The following is a 22,331-nucleotide window of genomic DNA, read 5'->3' on the forward strand; positions in this document are numbered from 1 at the left end:
GTGAAAGATAAATAGTGTAAGTCTTTATAGTCCATTCAGAAACATTTTAAGTGGCATTTTCTGTGGTCTAACACATATTTATTGAATGTTTACAGCATATGAAACTATCTATAAGAAAAGCATCTGGTACACCAATGTCTCAGAAAGAAACTGGAACAAGACAGTTACACAAAGAAAAACAAGCGCAAGATGGTAGAATTCCAGAGTTCCAGAAGGGATGTGGATCCCAATGAACCATGACCCCCAGTAGTCATTTATGTGCTCCCCAGATCGAGTCTGAGCTTTGCCACATGGCTTGCTTTGGCCAATGGGACATTAGCAAGTGAGATATAGAGTGGAAGCTAGAAGTGCTTGCATGCTAAACCTTGTCCTATTGGTGAGTGTGATCACGGATTCTCCCCAACAGAATCAAGCTTCTGTGGAGACCAGCCCAGCAACATGAGGAGGTCACATGGTGAAGAACGGAAGCCCAGACTGATGGACCCACTAAACACCCATTCAACTTCCAGAAAGACTGGCCGGTCATGAGGGTGAGCCTTCTTGGTAGGGTACCTGTGGCCCCAGGTGAGCCTACCCAGCTGACATCACATGAAACAGAAACAAGATGCCCCCTTGAAGTCCTGCTCAAGATGCAGAATCACAAGCAAATAAATAACTGTGGTTGTTTTAAGGAACTACGGTCAGGGTCATTGTTATTCAGAGAGAGATAACTGAACCAGAGCATTGAAGGTCCCGACATTTAATTTGAATCCTTTTTCTTGTGAGACGCTACTGAGGAGGGACTACTACCACTAAAGGAATCTTTGGCAAAAGAGACTAAGAAGAGAATAAAAAATGACTTCTGGTTAAATATGGCAGTTTGTGGAGTAAATTTATCTCTGCCTGCTCCTGAAATTCCATTAAAATGACAACGAGGAATAAAAAAGTATACATCAAGGAATTAAGGGAAAGAGAGAGGAAACCAGAGCAGAAAAGAGTAAGCTGACACCTAGGTCCTCCAGGAGACAGCTCCACATTAAACGTGCAGGCCCAGGGAAGCTCAGGAAATAAGGCGCCAGATCTGTTGAAGGCAGGAATGCAGAGTGAGTGGAAAGCATGAGCCCTGATTGAACTATTATTTTTTAATGGCACAGAAATCTGCCCACATCTCCCTTTCTATCCCACTTAGCCAAGTGACTCCCCATATCCACAGAAGACTGAAGAGGCTGAACCAACATACCAGATTCACTGGACACAGGAGAGGGTGGGTGAGGTGCCCTCTGACAGAATGCTGGCACAGGGGTGACATCTCAGTCAGGAAGCTAGTGGAACCCCTCTAGAAAAGGAGACTGGCCCATGACAAGAGACCCACAGAATTCTGAGTGCTACTGTTCAGATTCTGTGTGGTCACCCCATTGTTAAGCATCTTGGCCCATATATAAAAACTTCCTCCTAGTACACCCATGCATCACTCATACAGTAGCAGACTACCAAGGATTAACAGACAGTTCATAAAAGCCTCTAATATGGAAGAAAAGACTGATATAAACAGAAAACAGAAACTCAGAAGAAATGAAACATGAGAGCAGAAATTAAAAATTCAGTGAAAAACAAAAAGTTGATAAAATTTGAGTAAATGGAGTAAAAACACTAAAGGATGAAAAAAGGATGAAAACCAATAAGAAAAACAGAGAATTACTTCAGAGAATCCCAACAGCTAATAATGAGGATTTGGATAAAAAGAGATCAGGAAAAACAGAAGTTTTATAAAAAAGCATTATAAGAATCCCTCCTTCCCCAAACTGAAGGACATTGAAAATATTCATGAAATGCTCAACAGACACATGCCTGTCACTGAGAAATTCCAGGTGGCAGAGGAAACAGAGGTTCCTACCAGCCCAGAGGGTGGGGAGAAAATCACAGAAGGATCAGGGTTCAGAAAGGCATTAGCTTTCTCAACAGCAACCCAGAAGCGGAAAAAACCATGTGGAACAGCCTTGACAATCTGAGAGAAAATGCTTTTGATTAGGTTCATATCCACTCCAAACCATTGGTCAGGTACTCATTAAAGGCAGCTTCTCAGCAAGGCCTTTCAGGACCACCATGTTCACCACTTAAGCACCCATTTCCCTTAACATTTCACACTCCCACCCCTGCTTCACCTCCATTCTTAGCATTTTTCACTACACAGTTGACTCGTGAACAATGCAGGGGTTAGGGGTGGGCCCCTGCACAGTTGGAAATCTAAGCATAACTTCTGAATCCCACACAATGTAACTGCTGATAGCCTACGCTGACCAGAAGCCTTACTGATAATACAAGGTGGAGTGAAAGTGGGTTTACAGTTGTGCCTACGTGAAACACAGTTTATTCTTGTATTGTTATTTATTAATCATTGTATTATTTTCCATATGAACAAGTGCAAGCCTACTTTTGTCTCACCTTGTATAAATAGTAGATTAACACAGTTTGTGCATTATACCTATTATATACTGTATCCTTAGCATAAAGTAAGCTAGAGAAAAGAAAATGTTATTGAGAAAGTCATAAGGAAAAGAAAGTACATTTATAGAATTTATTGAAAAAAATCTGTGTCTAAGTGGATCTACACAATTCAAAGCATGTTGTTCAAGGGTCAACTGTATCATTTATATTTTAATTAGTGTTATTGTTATCATCAGTCTCTTCCTCTAAATGTAAGGTTCACAAAGTCAGGGATATTTAAAAATGTTTTATGTTGTTGTTCACCATGGTATCCTGAGCACCTGTTATATGACATGTTATGTAGTGTAATAGGTTCTCAATAAATGTTGAATGAATAAATGAATGGATGGATGAATGATTTATTAGCCATCCAAAAGGAATGTTCATTTGGGGTGTAGTTGAATTATAAGAGCTAGCTGTCCCTTCCCTCCCCTCCCCTCCCCTCCCCTTCCCTTCTTTCTTATTTTATTTATTTATTTTTGGAGAGAGGGGAAGGGAGGGAGGAAGAGAGGGAGAGAAACACTGATGTGTGAGAGGTATCTGTTGTCTCTCACACGCCCCCAACTGGGGACCTGGCCTATAACCCAGGCATGTGCTCTGACTAGGAGTTGACCAGTGACCTGCTAGTTCACAGGCTGGCACTCAATCCACTGAGCCACACCAGCCAGGACTGAACTATAAGAGCTTTCGATGCCCGATGTAAATAGCCTAATGACCTCCTTCCTGCTTTGTATACACAGTAGAACGACATTCTGAAGTGTCCTTTTGTATTCAGCATAAGCGACCCAACTTCCCCTCTCTGCCCAACACAGTTTTGATCCTTAGCTTCTTCATGAAGTTAGTTCTCCAGCATATCCATTCTGTTACATGTTCTGAGTGCAGAAAAAAACTTTCAAGCCTGTCTGGTCACAGATTGTGCAATGATTTTGCCCCAAAGGGGAGATGTGGTAACTGCCCGTGTGGTTGCTAATGCCATATCCAAAGGCCAAACCCACTCTTGAGGTCTGGGCTCCAACCATGTCTGGGTGAGGCCCCTGCTGATGGTCACTTATGGCCTCACTGCAGTCAAATATCATGGCCTCACTCCCCAAAGAGCCTGGTTTTCATTCCCACATCTGCATTCTGTACATGTATGCACTTTAAATAGAATCTGTAGGCTCTGAGTGAAAAAAAAAAATGGGCCTAAACTAAGGTGACCTCAGGGTTTGGCTGGTGTAGCTGCCAGCTGGGTACACAAGTCCAGTTACAGATCATGAAAATCCGGAAAAGATGGGAAAGATGCCTTTATAAACAGAGAATAGACTTTTCACACTTGATTCAGTTTGGTTTCTCAATTCAGGAAAGGTATTTAGAAATGCTTAAACTCAGAAGGAATTCTCTTAATACACGATGGCGTTTTATTGGCACAGTGATGAGAGTCAGCGCACTCTGGCATACTTCCTCCGCTCTGAGTTCATGCTGCCTGCTCCAGACTCAAAGAGGAAGTCTGAAGTGCTTTGGATTATAAACTCTTTCTTTCTGAAGGAACGAGGACAGGAAAATGCATTTATAGGATGTCTGCTATGTGTCAGAAACAACATGCATGTATAGCAGGTCTTCAAAAACACTGTTAAGCTGTAATATTGATGAGATGCCCATGGAACTTAACTCTTGTTTATATCAACTAGCCTACGGTAAAACTGGTTTCCTTATTTGTCATTCCACTTCAAGGTGCAGAACCTATGAACGACGTTAGGTGAGAACATCACGTATTTCATTTAATCAGCCCAGTGTCTCTTGCCAGGTCAGTGTTATGGCCCCATTTCATAGATTGTACCTAAAGTTACAGCCACTAAATGGCTTAGCTAATTTATATATCTAGTTCCATCCATCTGCAGAACCAATCGTCAACAACAAAATAAATGGAGCCACTTTAAAATGGTGCTGGAGCTGCCACGCCAGAGGAACTGCCCTGCAGTCTTACACCTCAAATCTTGAGATGTTAAAATGAGACAAAATATGGCCCTGGCCAGATAGCTCAATTGGTTAGAGCTTTGTCCTGATATGCCAAGGTTGTGGACTTGATCCCAGTCAGGATACATACAAGAATCAATCAATGAATACATAAGTAAGTGGGATACAAAATTCTCTCTCTCTCTCTCTCTCTCTCTCTCTCTCTCTCTCAAAATCAGTAACTTAAAAAAAACAAAAAAACAAAACAAAACCCCCCCAAAAAAACCAGAGCAAAATAACCATTGGATTGGACCTGGGTGACATCTTGTCCAAGAGCTACTTACAAAGATAAGAAAGCAGTTATTATGACTATTGGACTGATAACTATTGAATTGAAAAAATTTTAAAAACTGTTTAGACTTAACATCATGTGTTATCTACACCAATAGAAATGCCTTTCTTTTATTGATCCATTACCTTTGCCTCTTAACAGGAACATTATTTGAGTTTTTGCCTAGATGAATGATTCCAGAATAGCTATTCTTATCGATGTCAAGTAAACACTTGTGTGTCTCTCACTCTGAGAGGCCTTTTTATGTTTAGCTTAGGACCATGATCTCTCTCTTGAAGCATACAGCCTAAATAAATGTCTGAATTTAGTGACATCCATTTCCTCTAGCCTTCCTGTCTGGATGAACTTAGTTGTCCTCACACTTAGCCTGACCATCTGCTTGAAAATGTTGAGACATGATGGGGGCAGCTTGGAACAAACATTCCTGTCTTTAAGTCAACTGAAGTCAATGCCGACACACAGTTAGAAACAATGCACATGCTGGGAGAAGTGGGGAAGGCAGAGCTCTGAAGGCAATAGAGTTAAAATAAACCTCACGACACTTGGAGCCCTTCTGAGAAGCCTGAACGCTCAAGGGTGCTCCCACCCTAATGTCTCTACAAAGGCAACATGCACTTTTTACCCAGAACTCTTGGTCACAGTTTTACAAAAATCAAAGTGCACCTCACAGGAGACCCTTATATCACATATACTCATAATCCTTTGAATTTTAGAACAGTTCCAGAATGTGGGACATCTTCTGAAATATTCTTTATTTTAATATGACATGCAAAATTTTCACAGTGTGACCTTGTTGTGGACTGAATGTTTTTGTTTCTCCAAAATTCACAATAAAACTTGAAACCCCAGCCCTGGCTGATGTGGCTCAGTGGATTGAGTGCTGGTCTGTGAACCAAAGGGTAGCCAGTTTGATTCCCAGTGAGGGCACATGCCTGGGTTCTGGGCCAGGTTACCCAGTAGGGGGAGTGTTGGAAGCAACCACACATTAATGTTCATCTGCCTCTCTTCCTCCCTTTCCCTCTGGCTAAAAACAAAATAAATAAAATCTTAAAAAAAAAAACCCAAAACTTTGAATCCCCATAGGAAGAGACAGAGGATTTTCTTTCTCTCTTTGCACCTGGGATACAACCAAAGGAAGAGAGCTATTGGCAAACAATGTTCTCCTAGGCACCAGATCTGCTGGCACCTTGATGTTGAACATTCCAGCCTCAGGAACTGAGAAACACATTGTTGCTTAAGACATCCAGTCTATGGTAACTTGCTATTGTGGCCTGAATGGATTCATACACATCTCAACCTCCTGTTCCACCCTCATTCCTAGATCACTGTAGTGGTTTCAGACCTCTTGTTTTTCTGCAAACATAATTCAGTTGCTTGGGTGGCCTTCCCACCACTTCTGCTTGGCACCCACATTACCTCCTCCAAGTAATCTTTCCCAACTCACTCCACTATCACCTTTTCCTTAAGATTTGAGAAATTAATTTTTCTTACATATGTACTTACATTGTGTTTTACTGAAACTGCAAACATGGCTTTTAATTCTTCATTATTATTAGTTGTATTCATCAGATGGTAATATACAGTAGAGTACTGGGTACATAGTAGATGTTCAAATATCTTTTCGTAGACATGAAGTCAAATCTCCCCTTAACGCAGTCATGTTAATCAATGTGTGCTTGCCTTCTGAGACACCTTCTACAATTTCCAAATGAACTAAACTCCTCAGTTTCTCCAAATCCAATGAAAATTATGCAAATCAATATCTGTATTACAACTATGGCAAATGCCTAATGCCTTAAAAATAAAGAGCTCTTATAACCCTTCCTGATGGAAACGAATGTTTTCAATTTAATAAGAAAAGCATAGAAATTAAAATAGCATAGCTTTTTACATCTATGAAATTGTCAAATGTTTTTACAATAAAATACTCAGTGCTGACAAGGGTTGGGAAATGAGATATCTCATATACCACTGTAGGGAGAATAAATTAACACCATTTCTCCAAAGGGCTATTTGTTAATATGTGTCAAAAGCTCCCAAAATATACATATGCTTTGAGCCAGTAATTCTACTTCTATACAATTATGCACTAAGATGTACTTACTAGGATGCTTAAAGCATCATTTAGGAGAATAATATGGGGAGTGTTCATTATTAGGGGGTTCATTTTATAAATCAATTTATTTCATAAACCTATTCATTGGAATACTACATTCTTATTAAAAGGAATCCTAAAAGAATATGGCAATAAGGTAACAATGTACATTTTGTTATGTGACAAAGTATGTTATAAAACAAAAAGAAACTAGATTAAAAAAATTAATCAATCACTTTAATGGCAGTGATAAATCCAGGCTTTGTGGGGCCTAAAGCTTATTTGGTTTTGAGGGGCCTCTTTAAAACTCAGAATACAAAGTTAGAAACATAAAATTCAGTATGAAAGTTAATTATCTATTTATAGGGGCCTGAACCTTGGTTTCACTAAATGAAATGGTAATACCATTGAAGTGAACATCCAAAGGCATTTTCCTTAAAAAATGAAAAATCTGTTGATGATCTTTGAAAACATGAACGTTAAAGATGCTGATTTCTGGTGCTGTTCTTCTGTTCATCCCAATGGCTCCCGCTGCCCTTTGACATGGATTGCTAGAAACTTGTCTCTAAAGAATCTATAACACAAAGTCACTACAGAACTTGAAGCAACAACAACCGAGTCAATAATTTATTTAGTCTTAAAGGTTACTCAACTATGAAGGGAGAATATATTATAAGAAAATGCTGTGAGAAGCACTATAGCTTATTGTGTATATACTACCATTGTAATTGAATTCTCTCTTACACTTAAGGTGAACTGTTGGTTTAATTAAGCATTATAATATGAACTCATCATAAAGCTGAATACTAGAAAAGTAGAATTAGAAAAGACTTCAAATTTAAATGCAAACCCCTAAATAAAGTATTAGTAAAGCAAGCCTAGCAATGTATGAAAATACATCATGAATTTATCTCAAAAATGCAAGGATGGTTTACACTGAGAAAGTCTAGTACCAGTGCATTCTCCAATAATAAAAGAAACTATACAGTAATCTTGATAGTGTCAAAAATGTTAAGAAAAACACACTCATGATTTAAAAAATCATATAAGAACTAAAGAGAACTTTTCTTAACTTGATAAAATGAATCCAACACAACTCTCAAAAAAGTGTAATGTGAAATGATGTAACATTAGAAGCATTCTCCTTAAACTCAGAATTTTTGCCATCCCTGCATCTGAAATCCTAGCTAGCACAGTTAATACAAGAAAAATAAATAAAAGGCATATGAATTAGAAGCAATAATCAAAAGAGTAGTCTCTAATGATATAATAGAGAACCCAAGGAAACCAGCAGACACGCTATTAGAACTAATAAGGATTCAATGTGACTGGATGATATAAAATCAATATATAGAATCAACAGCAACCTGAAACACTAGAAAAAAATGAGAAAATACAGTTTAATAAAAGCATACTTCTTGTAACAACAAATGGCAATTTTGAAAAACAATGGTAAAGAGAGTACTTGTTTTACCAAATACCAACTCTATTAAAACAGTGTGGGTTTGGCAAAGGGATAGAACAAACAGACTATGGAACAGAATAGAGAGCCTGGGGGGGAAAAACACATTTGTTTTTTAATCAAGCTGACAGAAGTGGTGGTACAAATCCTTGGAGAAATGACTGTTCACTCAATAAATAATGCCAGGAAAAATTCATCCTCCATAAAGAAAAGTAAAAAAAAATATATCCTTTCCTTACACCATAAGTAAAATAAATTCCTGGTGGCCTAAAGACCAATGAAGCTTTAAGAACATAACAAAACAAAACATGATATTGTTTCCTAGCATATTGATATAGGGAAAGACTTTTAAAAGAAACAAAAATCATAAACCATAGAGAAAAACACTGCTTAATTATACTACATTAAAATGATTCCCTTGTACTGCAAAAGACATTGCAAACAAAGAAGACAAACTACAATCTGAGAGAGGATACTTACAGCTCACATGTTCTATCAAAGATCAGTATTCAAAAAAATAAAGGACCCTTTATGAACCAATAAGAAAATAGAAAATGGACAATAATGAATAATCAAAAATGGCTATAAATAGGCAACTCATAGAGGAAGAAATCTAAGCAGCCAATAAACATTAGAATGTCCAACTTCATAGTAATTATAGGAATAAAAATGGAAGCAATGACATATTATTTCATAGATACCAGGTAGGCAAGTCAGTAAATCTAATAACCTCAAGTATTGCTGTGGTCTTAGAAAAATGGAGTCTGTTACTCATTGCCGGCAGGAGTGTACATTTGCACAGTCACTTTGGGACACTTGGTAAAGCTGCAGGTGTGCATCCCAGAACCTAGCTACTTCTTTTGTATTATCCATCACAGATAAAAATTTCATGTGTGGGCACTTGTCCCGGGATGCTGTTTGAGCTCCATTTCTCATTGATTTGTTCTCAGTGGCTTATTCATATAATGGAATAGTAAACAGCGGTTCTAATGAATGGAGTAGAACCATATCCATCAACACAGGTAAACCTCAAACACTAAAGTTCAGTGAATACAGAAAGTTAGAAAAGGACATATGCAGTATGATCCTATTTATGTAAGTTTTATAACACAGAAAACAGCAATATATATTCTTTATGAATATAGTACATATATTAGAAGCACCAACATTTGCATGACCTCCAACTGCAGCATGTGGTTAGCTCTAGGAAAGAAAGAGCAGGGGATGGAAAGGAGATGGGGTTTTATAACATTTTCTTTATCTAAAAATGTAAGAGGCCCAAATCACTTATAGAAACATACTTTTCTCTTCAAAATTTGACAACTTACATAGCACTTGCTACGTGCCAGGCATGGATCTAAACCCTTTCCAAACATTAACTCACATCATCTTCATTATGAGGTCATCACTTTAATTATCCCCATTTTTACAGATGCGGAACACTGAGGCAAAGAGAAGTAATTTGTGTGACATGCACAGCTAACAGTCTTCCCCTTTGTGCTGTGCTCCCTCTCAGGTGTTTAACAGATGAGAATATTTGTTTAATTTTGGTAATATCTATTATATCATTATGTTGTCTGTACTTTTTTCATTCAAATAAGTAAAGAATAAGCCATTAAAAAAAAGCCAAAATAATGCTGTCTCTATAGCATCACTTCCCCAGAGCACCCAGCTCTGACCCAGGAGCTTAAACCTGGATGTAGTTACAGGAATTTGGAAGTTTTTCCTTGGCTTTTGATAAAAGAGTGGGTGTAGAAATTCTGTAATGCCAAGCAAAGAGAAAAGGCAACAAAAGAAAAGAGCTTTTCTTAAAGATAAGAACAAAAGTATAAAAGTACAATGATTAAAGTTCCAGGAAAAAAATTAACTGGCCTTTTACAGATATGAAGAGTTGCAACTTTTACAGTTTCCAATGCATATTTTCAAAGAATCAGAAATTGGCTATAAATCAAAGAAAGTCTATAACCACCCCCACTAGGAGATTATATATCCTGCATTCTTTTCAATCACACTGATTAGCAGATCTAGGCTCAGAGATTATAGACATTAGTGAGAAATCATCGGAGTTAATCTGAAATTTATTTTCTTCTCTGCTAAATTATTAGTATTTTGCATAATAATAACCAGTAATTATTATGGATGAATGAATATATCTTTAGAAAAGTTTTCAGTATGAAATGTTAGTTTTTATATAATTACATGGTGATTTTAAAAAACACCAAATACAGTGTTATGAATTTTATTGTTCAGAATTTCTTTTATTTTCTATTATTATATAGAAATTAGTCTATTTGAAAAGGTATAACCTGTATGGTCCCAAGCTGGGAGAAAAAGACATCGGGAGGTGTCCATAGGACGGACTTCTTTTCTCCTCTGGTAAACAAACCTCAGGATAACCAAAATTTCCAGAGGAAACCTTGAGGGTAAATGGGGACATACATGCTTCTTTGTATTTTTATACGATAAGTTGTGCCAACAACAAAAAAAACAAAAGCCATCCTTGATGATCAACATTGTAACTAAGTGTCAGTAGGCCCATATCTGCGGTATTCCATTTCATACGACAGAACCTCTACTTTTTCAGGCTCGTGTTTCAAAGGTCGTAAACGTGAGATGCTTGGCTCCCAAGAGCCTTGCCCACTGGTGCCTCTTCCCACATCTTGTCCTTTCTCGCCCTCATTCCTGGGGCCACACCTGGCCTCCTGCCTCCGTACCATGCCTTCCACAGGGGCTCCCACCCCCAGCAATTCTAGTCTCTGTCAATCTGTAACTCTCATGAAACTCATGCACTCTCTAGCACCTCTAGAAAATATTTTGGGGGAAAAACTGACCACCAGTCTGCGAACAACTGGTCTAGAGTTTCACCCACTCATATCCTGGGGCCTGAAAAGGTGTGCTTCAGTTGAAGGGTGATACTCTGGCCATAGGCAGCCACTGAGGGATATTTCAGGAACACTCAAATTTTACTCTTTGCTTTTCTCGTCCCCAAAGGAGAAGCCCATGGAGGGGAACGTGCCCCGGGGGTGGGGCAGGGGGGAGGCATGTGCTGGCCAGAAGCTGTTCCTCTTCTGGACTGCTTTTTGTTAGCTTCTTCCTAGGTGTCTGAGGGGGAGGCTCAGAACTTTTTCCAGAGAATGGTGAGAAAGAGGGTGTGGGCTGTTCAAGGAATTCATATCTCACTGGCCTTTAAAAAATAGATTTGCTGTCTCTCCTATGTGACCCAAAAACATAAAGTTCCCTAATCCATCCAATGCAACATTCATAAGAATGATCAGTTTCTCTTAAGGTCTATGATTTGACTTGATGGAAGTGCGGGGCTTTGGAGGAGTGTGCTCCAGAGCCCCTGCCTCAGGCATACACTTTAGAGCCCCCTGCCACCGGCAACTGGTGCACGCACACCGAGTAAGGAGGGTGGTCAAGGCACGGCTGCTTGCAGGGCCTGTGGGAGGCAGGGACCCGCCCCTGTGGGTGGGCAATCACTTGTGTGTGCAACATGAAGGGAGCAGGAAGTAGAATGAAGAGGGGGGCCCTTCTTCATCTCATCATCCAGCACAGAACTCTGTGAGAAGTTCTGAGAACTCTGAAATCAAACCTGGCTTTCTAGGTCATTTTATAAAGGTGTATTTGTCAAGGATGAGGACAGAACATATTTTATCTAACAGTGTGTCAGCTTGATTTATAGCTTTAAAAATATTTAGACAGACAGTAGATGGGCCTCCGTGCTCTTGCCTCAGGCGAGCTTGTGTGAGATGCAGAAAGATGAGGAGCGTCTCCCAACACAGGCCTCAGAGCCAGAAATAGAACCTTCTTCGCTTCTTGTATTCAAGTTAGTGCAATGTCCACTCTATCAACAAGTGATTTTATGTCTATTTTTGAGTTGTCCTAATGGAGGCGGGTACCTGAGTGTCCTCTACTTCTTCAGGGATTTGGTTACTTTATTTTTGGTTTGGTTTTCTGTTCGTGGGAAAGACTGAGTCATGCCGAGCAGCTTTTAGTGTCTCTACATTTTATATACTGGTGAGCTGCTTTTGGTATTAATTTAAACTTTAAAATTTCCCTGTTACTAGTATGTGCTAATTATTGTTATTTGTTCACTATCTGATTCCTTGGAGCTTTCAGTAGAGCTTTTCTTGGGTCTGTTATAAAAGTTTCCTCCACCATGGCCAGCCACAGCTGCCAAGTGGACACTCCCGGGCAAACCCATCCTGACCCCAGCCTATGGTGGTGACAGAACAGGCGGCAGGGTCAGTCCGTTCTGAGGCCGGACCCTGGCTTCCCACCTACTGCCCCTCCCTGTATCCTCCCTGCTGCTCTAGTATCTCTTCTCTGAGTCCTTGGGCGTAGGCCAGAGGGTGTGGATCTTCTGGAAGCCTTTTCTGTGCTCCTGCCTTTGCCACTCTCCACACCCTGCCCCTGTGGAGAGAACAGGAATGTCCTTTTTACAGTCCTGGCCAGAAGAATAAAGGGGTCCCCAAGACAGCTATTGTCTAGGAAGTTCTGGAGAGATGGCAGAACAAAGTGCCCCAGTTCTCTGAGATGGATGCTCAGGACCACAGTTCTATGTGAACGGGACAGAAGAGAAAACGGTGGTTGAGAATGATCTGGATCATTTGGTGGCACCTGTCCTGGTGGGGAAGAGGGACTTTAACAAAGTTCTGTGAGGCTTATCTAATTTTTGTAAAGCATATCCTTGTATGTCATTTCTTGCTTTAAGAACAAGTGCAAAAGGAGAGGGTTGCTGCCAGTGGAACTGCAGGTGCAGGAGAGGAGTGAGCAGTCAGGCTCACAGTTTCTCCCCCAACTGTCCAGCTCCAGCACGCAGGGACTCTGGCTGGATCTGGGGCACTAGTTCCGCAACCCAATCTCCAGGACTAGACTTGACAAACTGAACTTTCTAATCTGGCCTCAAAAGATCTAGAATGACTTTTCGTTGGATCTTTACCTTCTGTTCCCCTCTGTACTTTCTGAAGTGGCATTTAAGAGATATCACATCTGGCTACTGCTTCCTCCCCATGTTCCTTTGAAGTTTCAGTGCTGCCATTTACGAGTAGCTTCTATTCTCAACTGCAGGATCCCAATGAAGAACAAGTGTCTGAGGGTGGCTAAAGCAGCTCTGGGAGTGGTGGGTGGGGAGGCACCACAATGACAAAGTGGCCTTGTTCAGATTCACACACCCAGGTCTCCTCTATCACAGCCTACAAAAGACAACTCCAGCATCCAGATTCACAATACTTTCATAGCTAACGGGCCCATCTAAATGCCTTAAGATCAAAATGACAAGTGTTAAAAATCCTACTGACCTGGCTGGTGTAGCTCAGTGGATTGAGCGGGGGCTGCGAACCAAAGAGTCGCAGGTTCTATTCCCAGTCAGGGCACATGCCTGGGTTACAGGCCACAGCCCCCAGCAACCGCACATTGATGTTTCTCTCTCTCTATCTCCCTCCCTCCCTTCCCTCTCTAAAAATAAATAAATAAAATCTTTTAAAAAAATCCTACTGAAAGCACCAGGAAAGAAGCAATAAGCACTGTGGTATCTATCCTCTTTACTAGCTAAGTGATAAATGGAGAAAAGTTGCTGCCTTGGGTGTTCCCATCATCTCACTCATTGAACAAATTGGGCAGCTACCCCAGGCTGGTAGACACCTGAGAAACAAGACCCAACCCAAATTACTATGACTTAGAAGCATCTCTGCATTCCCTTGGCTTTATCTACGACAATATCAGTGCAACTGATAGATAAACATTATGCTTTATAACAATCACAATAGAAGGGAGAAAATAGAGTATGTTCCTTTTCAACCGGACAAGTAATTCAACCTACACGGTGTACTTATGCAAGTTAAAACAACTAGCAGCAAAGCAGATTGAACCCTTATTTTGATCCTTAAATGAAAGCTGTAGGAAAAGAGAAATATTGACAAAACTCAGGGCTGTTTTAGATTTACAGAGCAGCAAAATGGCATTCACTTACACAGAATGAGAACAACAAAGATGAATTTCATGCATCCTAGAAATATTTGATACCTGAGTGTGCCACACAATCTTCTGAAGGCTGGGGATACAAAGGGAAGCTCAGATATCTTTGCTTCTATTGATGTACAATAGACAATAAACTCACAGACAAGAAAGTGTAAGAGTGTGCCAAATAATAGGAAGCAAAATAAAGCAGGGTGTGCGGGGAACAGCATGGGGTGGAAATGGGTGGATTGCTACTTTATTTGCAGTGTTTGACATCCTGCTGACAAGATATTTGAAAGAAGTGTAGGAGCAAGGCTCAAAGACATTTGGGTGAGGACAACCCAGGGAAAGGCAGTGGCAGGTCTTCTTGAGGCAGGAGCATGCCTGTCATGTTCCCGAAACAGCAAAGGGCTAGTGTGTTGGAGGAAAATGAATGAGGTGGTAAATGGGGTACAATGAGATTAGAAAGTTAGCAAGCAGTCACATTGTGTAGTTTCTTGTACTCAAAAGGAACTGGGAAGGCAACAAAGAATGATGAGCAGAGAGGTTACAGATGAGATCTATTTACCAGGGTTGCTTTGCTAAGAACTGACCATGGAGACAAGGATTAAAATTGGAAGACCATAGAAAACTAAGGCAATAGTCCAGAAGACAGATTATGGGAGGTTGGATCTGGGCAGGGTGCTGGAGATGATGAGAAGTGGTTAGATTTCTGGATACATTTTGAAAGTAGAGTGAATAAGATTTCCTGACAGATGGGATATAAAATGAGATCAACAGGAGTCAAGGGGAATGGTAAGGTTTTGGTATTAGCAATTGGCAGGATGGGGTTGCAATTGACTGACAATGGAAAGACTCTGAGAGGAATAGATTTTGGGGTGGGGGGATTACAAGTACATTTTTTAACCTGTTAAGGCTGAGATATCAAGTAGGTAATCTAAGTCATTAATCTGGACTTCAGGGGAGCGATTTCAGCCAGAGGAGTCATCATCATTATTATAGACTCAGTGTTTGTGTCCATCCAAATTCATGTGTTGAAGCCCTAACTCCCAATGTGATGGTATTTGGAGGTGCGGCCTTTGGGAGGTGACCAGATCTAGATGAGGATTTGAGGGTAGAGCCTCACGATGAGATTATTACCCTTATAAAAAGACACACCAGAGAGCGAGCTTCCTTCCTTCCTTCCTACCTTCCTTCCTTCCTTCCCTCCTTCACATACAGCAAGGAAAAGTCATGTGAGGACACAGTGAGAAGTTGGCCTTCTGCAAGCCAGAAAGAGAGGCATCACCAGAGGGTGAGCATGCTGACACTGTGATCTTGGATCCAGCCTACAGAACTATAAGGAATTAAATTTCTGTTGTTTAAGCTACCAAGTCTCTGGTATTTTGTTATCACTGCCCACAATAATACAATCATATGGGTGATATTTGGTGCCATGGGACCAGAGCAGATCACCTAGGCTTAAGAACAGATGAGGTCTGGGGGCTGAGGCCAATGTTTATGGGTGATAAGATGAGAAGGAACCAAGAAAGGTGATCAAGAAGGAGCTGTTAGGGCAGTAGGAAGAGAACTGAGAGACAGAGGTGTCCAAGAAGCCAAGAGAAATAGGTATCTTAAGGACAGGAAGTGGCCTGGTGAGTCAAGTGTTGGCAGATCAAGTGCAATAAGGGCTGATTAACATGTGGAGGTCACTGGTGACCTTGACCAGAGCTGTTTCTATGGAATGGTAGGGCTGAAGTTCTGAATGGATAGGGTCAAGAGAAACTATAGGAGATGAGCTGGACACTGCCTACGAGCTGTTTTTCAAGTTATTGTGTCCTAATGTGACAGTAGATGGAAGGAGATTTCATAAAATCTGGGAGCTTTAGCGAAAGCATTGAATAATCCAGTCTCAAATGAACAGTCCCAAATGATTGCTGAAGATTGACAGGCAAGTCACAGTGCTTAAATGCCATCAGTAATAACAAAAATGTTTTTATGAGATTCAGATTTCTTTTTTTTAACCAAGTATTTTATGGTATTGTTACAATCATAGTGGAAAATTATAACAAACATAAAATTGCACAGGATCTTTCTTTTAGAATTTTTCAGATACAAACAACCTTCAGTCACAGTGCTATCTGGCAATCCAGCAGGAACTCGTTCCTATGCAGATATTACCAACCCGCCCTCGGCAACAATTTCTTTGTAAGGCATGTTTTGTACACAAAGTGGGGTTACACTCATGATCTTTGTGATATGCTTGGCCAGAAGCAAAAGCATCAATTTTCATTAGCAACTTCCTACTGATAATATCTAGTTTCCAAAATCCAAAGAAAAACTAAAAATTTTAATGTTCACAGCTAGGCTCAAGGAAACAAACTAGGGCCTGTTTAAATGTAAAGTGTGATACAAATTTTTAAAAAATCACAGTGGAGTTTTAACTTTCCATTATTTCTTTTCTCTCTCCCAGAATATGCTTGTCTTAGATCATTTAGTGATGCTTACAAATATAATGGAAAATGGTGTCCCAATCTAAGAAAATCCTATGGTTGTGTGCATATACGCACATAATTTTGATAGGCATATGTATGTATGTGCATGTATGTGTATATGTGTGTGTACATATGCATATATGCACACACATACTTTCTCAGACAAGCCAAAAGAAATTATTACTGTTGTGAAAGAATTCACCAAACACAACCTTTGGTGGTTATATCCAAATGAACTTTATCACAATTATAAATTATTTGACCAAGGGTCTTGGGAACATAAGTGAGATACGGTGGATAAACCAATAAATTTAAAGTTAAAAGGTAAAGATTCTGTAATAATTCACAACACAAAAACAAATAATGTTAAGGACCTCAAAAACAGTATGATTTCCTTGTGTTACAAAATACTTGCATATTTGTTATAACTTGTCTGTCTTTATCATTGAGCATTAAGTTAGTATGCAGTTGCACACAGCAGGACAAAAATTAAAATGTGTCTGTTTGAATGGAAATATACTGATCAATGAGAGCAGTTACTTTGACAGGACCAGATTTATTAATTAAAGTGTGGCCCATTTTACCTCAGTAGGTGGAATTTCAGCCTTAACTTAAAATCTGACATGCGCATCTTGTTGATATTTTTACTGACTTCAGTCTTATTGATACTGTTTTCAATACGTGGTTCCTCTCTTACATGGTAAATTAAAAAAAAAGAACATAATTGTGAGTCCTGTATGTACCAGAAGACACTTAGAATGCCTCATTCACAAGGAGAGAAAAAGAACTCGTGCACAAAGAACTCGAGAAACAGATATTTTCAATACCTTGCAAAAAGAGTAAGAGGAAGAGAGATGTGACTTTTATGCTGAAAAACAAAATTCAGGGTTATCCAATTTCTAATTCCTGTGCCAAAGCTGCTGTTCTAGATTACCTCAGTCAAATCATTGAATTCTCTCAATTTGTTCATCTAAAACTTCTATAAACCCTCTATTCCTCAAATACTTTGAATTCCTTTTGGCTATTTGACTTTCACTTAATTTAAGGAATGGAACCTTGTGTAAATGCTACAGAACACCTCCAAATGGTAAAATCAAAGTCCCCTTTTCAACACAGAAGAACACGTACATAAGTGTTATTGTAAATCGGGGGTGGTTACTGTTCAATACCCAAGCCTCGCCCATCACCTGGGTGGGCAGTGCAGGGATCTGAGAGAATACAACAGGATGGTGTGGAGGTGGGCTCTAGTCAAACTGCCAGAAAATGTTGTGTGATCTTGTCTAAGTTAACTTTTTTTTTCAAAACAGCTCTATTGTGATAAAATAACGAACAATAAATTCAACACATTTAAAATGCACAAATAAATTCTATACTTTAAAATTGCATAAATTTGATGAGTTCTAGTATAAGCATATATCCATAAAATTATCACCAAAATAAAGATAATGATCTGTTTTCTGCCACTATAGAAACTTGGAAGGGATGTGATTCATTCTTTATAGGTGTGAGCACAAGAAATTTGCCCCCCGCCATGAAATCTACTTTGTGGGATTTAATAAGTTAGTATATATAGAAGTGCTTTGGCAATTATAAACCATTATGTCATCTATTTCAGTTCATTAACTGACTTAACACATATTTATTGATTGTCTACTACATGTAGGCAACAAACTGAGAGCTTGTAAAACAGCAATGAATAAAACAAGATACCTGTTCTCATGGACCTTTTATGCTAATTGGGGAGAGACAGAGACATGCCAGTAAACAAATGAGCATATACTATGTCAGGTAATAATTAGTCTACTGTATGGAAATTAAGCAGGTTAGAGTAAGCCTAACAGGAAAGAAAAAGCTATTCAGAAAGTATGTCCAGAGAAGTCCATTTCAGGTAAAATGACATTTAAATAAAGACTGAATGAAGGAAAAGCCACTCTTCTCATAGATGTCTAGGAAGAGAAATTGTCAGGCAAAGGAAACAGAAAGCATAAAGGTTCTGAGAAGCAATAAACTACGCTGTTAAGGGAACTACCAAGATACCAGTAGCTAGAGCAGAGGGGTGAGGAGAGCGCAACAGGAGCTGAGGCCTGATGGCAGATGGGCTTGTACCATCTTGTACTCTCTGCCAAAACACCAACCCCAAAATAGGGCTGGGTGTGAATAATTCAGAGCATTATGGCCACGATTGCCTGTTTGTTGGTGAATCCTTTCCTTCTGGAACTTTCCTTATGGTTTTCCCTGTTAAAAGAGTAGCTGTCTTCTTACTATTAAGGGTACAAAATGAATTAGTGGTCCCCTATTTTGTTGTCACTAAGAATTTCTGGGAGCTTCAGTCATGACAGTAGCAAAGCTAAATGTAGTACTTGCATCCTCCTACAAGCAAATCAAAATTGCACCTAACTACAGCCCTGACTGTTGTTGTGCCTCAGTTGGTTGGGCATCATCCTGCAAGGCGAAAGGGCACATGCCTGGGTTGTAGGTTCAGTCCCTGCTTGGGGCATGTATAGAAGGCAACTGATCGATGTTTCTCCCCTCTCTTCCTCCCACCTTTCTGCTCTCTGAAAAAAAAAATACAACTAAACTACAGAACAATCATCATTAAGAACCACTCTACCTGAACAGAGTCCTGTAACTAAGGATATAAAGAAGACTCCACATAGAGACAGGTAGGAGGGGTAGAGACACAGAACAGTGGGTTCCACTCCCATTGTGGCAGTTAAAACTTGGGAGGGATATCTAGACTCTGTGGGTTCCCCATGAGAAGCGAGGAGTCCCAGCCCCATACTAGGTCCCCCAGCCCAGGGTTCCAGTGCCAGGAACAGCAGTCCCCATAAATTTTGCCTATGAAAACCAGCAGAGATTTTGGGTAGGGTCCAAGGGCTACTGGAATCCTAAGCATTTCTCTTAAAGGACCCATACATGGACTTACTCAAGCTCACCCACCTGAGCTCCTGCACTGGGGCCCCAGGGATATAAGGGGGAGAACTCAGTAGTCTGACATTGAAGTAACAGCTGGAGGAGCATCTTTCTCCCAGGTAGCAGTGTTGACACAGGCCATTGTTCCTTTGTGAGCCCTCCCCCACCCTGTAGAACCAGCAGGCAGGTGCTATATCTGAATCTCCATCAACCTGGCTAATAGTATTTGCCCTGTTCTGGTGATTCCCTCAGACCCCACTCTACCCAACTTGTGGGCCCACTCAAGCCATTTTAAGGGGCTTTCCTATACAAATGTCCCATCTTGGTTCATGCTTTAAACTTTCCTAATATCTCTCAAAAGAGCAGCAGCTGGCCTCTGTGTACCCTGTGCCTCTCACTAAGTGGCCCCAGGCCTGGCACTAGTGGCAGCCATTCTCAGTTTGCAGTTTGGCCTCTATCAGGCACTGCCAAACCTGGCACAAGTAGTAGCCATCTGCAGATCATTCTGTAGCTTGTGCTGGGTGGCCCCAGCCAGGGCACAGGTGGAGGCTAACCTTGGCTTGCACCTCTTGGGAGGTTCCAGAGCCAGTGTACCTGGTGAACAGCTTCAGATGGTGACAAAGCACCTCCATGAGGACACACTCAACAGCCAGACTCAGAGGGCACCTGAGTCCTGCTGAAGCGAGTCCTGTTCCCTGGGATTGGTCCCTTGAACAGCTGATCCTCCATGGTTGTGGTGGCCAGTTCTTGTGGCAGATTGGTGTGGGGATAAGTCCCTTCCCTTAATGTGCCAAGAGAAATCAAGGCTCAACTACAACAGGAGGGTGCACACAGCCCACATGGTGGGGCACACCTAAAGTGCCCAGTTCTGGTGACCAGGGAGCTGTACCACTGGGCTCTACAGGACACTTACCACATAAAGCCATGCTACCAAGAGAGATGTAACAGCCCTACATAATACAAAGGAAAAAAGCACAAGGAGGCAGCCAAAATGAGGAGACAAAGAAACATGTCCCAAATGAAAGAACAGAACAATATTCTAAAAAAAGAACTAAACAAAATGAAGACAAGCAATCTATTAGATGAAGAATTCAAAACACTGATTTTAAAGATACTGCATGAACTTAGGGAAGAGCAGATGAACTTTGTGAAAACTTCAACACAGAGATAAGAAACATAAAAATGGAGATAGTAAACATAAATCACACATCAGTAAAAAAACATAAAAAAGAACCAATCAGAAATGAAAAATACATTACAAAAAATAAAGAGAATACTTTAAGGAGCTTCTGGGACAACTTCAAGTGTACCAACATTTGCATCATGGGGGTGTGAGAAGGAAGAGAGAGAGAGAGAGCAAGAAACTGAAAGCCTTTCTGAAAAAATAATGACAGAAAAATTTCCTAACCTTGTAAAGGAAATAGACATACAAGTCCAGGAAGTACAAAGAGTGGCAAACAAGATGAACCCACAGAGGCTCACACCAAGATGCATTATACTAAAAATGCCAAAGGTTAAAGACAAAGAGAATCTTAAAAGCAGCCAGACAAAAGTAGTTGGTTACCTACAAAGGAGTTCCCATAGACCGTCAGCTGATTTCTCAACAGAAAATTTGCAGGCCAGAGGGATTGGCAAGAAATATTCAAAGTGATGAAAAGCAAGGATCTATAACCAAGATTACTCTACCAAGCAAAGCTAACATTTAGAATTAAAGGACAAAGAGCTTCTCAGACAAGAAAAGGCTAAAAGAGTTTATCATCACCAAACTGGTATTACAAGAAAAGTTAAAGGATCTTCTTTAAGATGAAAAACAAAGGATAAAAAATATAAATAAAATAGAAACAAATACATCTCTAACAACAATAACTTTAAATGCAAACAGGATTAAATGCTTCAATCAAAAGGCATACGGTGGCTGAATAGATAAAAAAACAGAATCCTTACATATAGATGCTGGCAAAAGTAGGCTTACAGTTGTGAATATTCAAAACAGTTTATTCTTGTATTGTTATTTATTATTATTGTATTATATATTTGTATTAAAACTATAAACCACCCTGACTGGCGTAGCTCAGTGGATTGAGCACGGGCTGGGAACCAAAGTGTCCCAGGTTCGATTCCCAGCCAGGGTACATGCCTGGGTTGCAGGCCATGACCCCTAGCAACTGCACATTGATGTCTCTCTCTCTCTCTCTCTCTCTCTCTCTCTCTCTCTTCCCTCCCTAAAAATAAATAAATAAAATCTAAACAAACAAACAAACTATAAACCTACTTTGCCCATCCCTGTATGCTGTCTACAAGAAACTCACTTCAGATTGACACATAAAGACTGAAAGTAAAGAAACAGAGAAATGTATTTCATGAAATTGGAAACAAAAAAATCTATGGTAGCAATACTTAAACCAGACAAAACAGACTATAACAAAGGCTATCACAGGAGACAAAGAATTACCCAACAATTTCACTTGTGGGTATTTATCTAAGGAAACACAAAACACTAAATTGAAAAGATGTAAGTTCATTGCAGTGTTTTTTAAATAGTCAAGATATGGAAGCAACCTAAGTGTCCATGAATAGATAAATGGATAAAGAAATGGTGCATATATACAATGGAATATGACTCAGCCATAAAAATAGAATGAAATCTTGCCCTCTGCAGCAACGGACCTAAAGGGTACTGTG

General features: G+C 40.0%; 1 protein-coding gene across 17 annotated transcripts in view; it reads right to left on the reverse strand.

Annotated features, from left to right (window-relative positions):
* Positions 1 to 22,331, reverse strand: part of KIAA1217 (KIAA1217 ortholog) — a 486,478-nt gene that overhangs the window by 105,293 nt on the left and 358,854 nt on the right. The gene's annotated exons all lie outside the window — the stretch shown is intronic.

Source organism: Phyllostomus hastatus, unplaced genomic scaffold, assembly GCF_019186645.2.
Source record: "Phyllostomus hastatus isolate PE091 unplaced genomic scaffold, TTU_PhHast_1.1 phas_scaffold_1674, whole genome shotgun sequence".
Taxonomy (NCBI): Eukaryota; Metazoa; Chordata; class Mammalia; order Chiroptera; family Phyllostomidae; genus Phyllostomus; species Phyllostomus hastatus.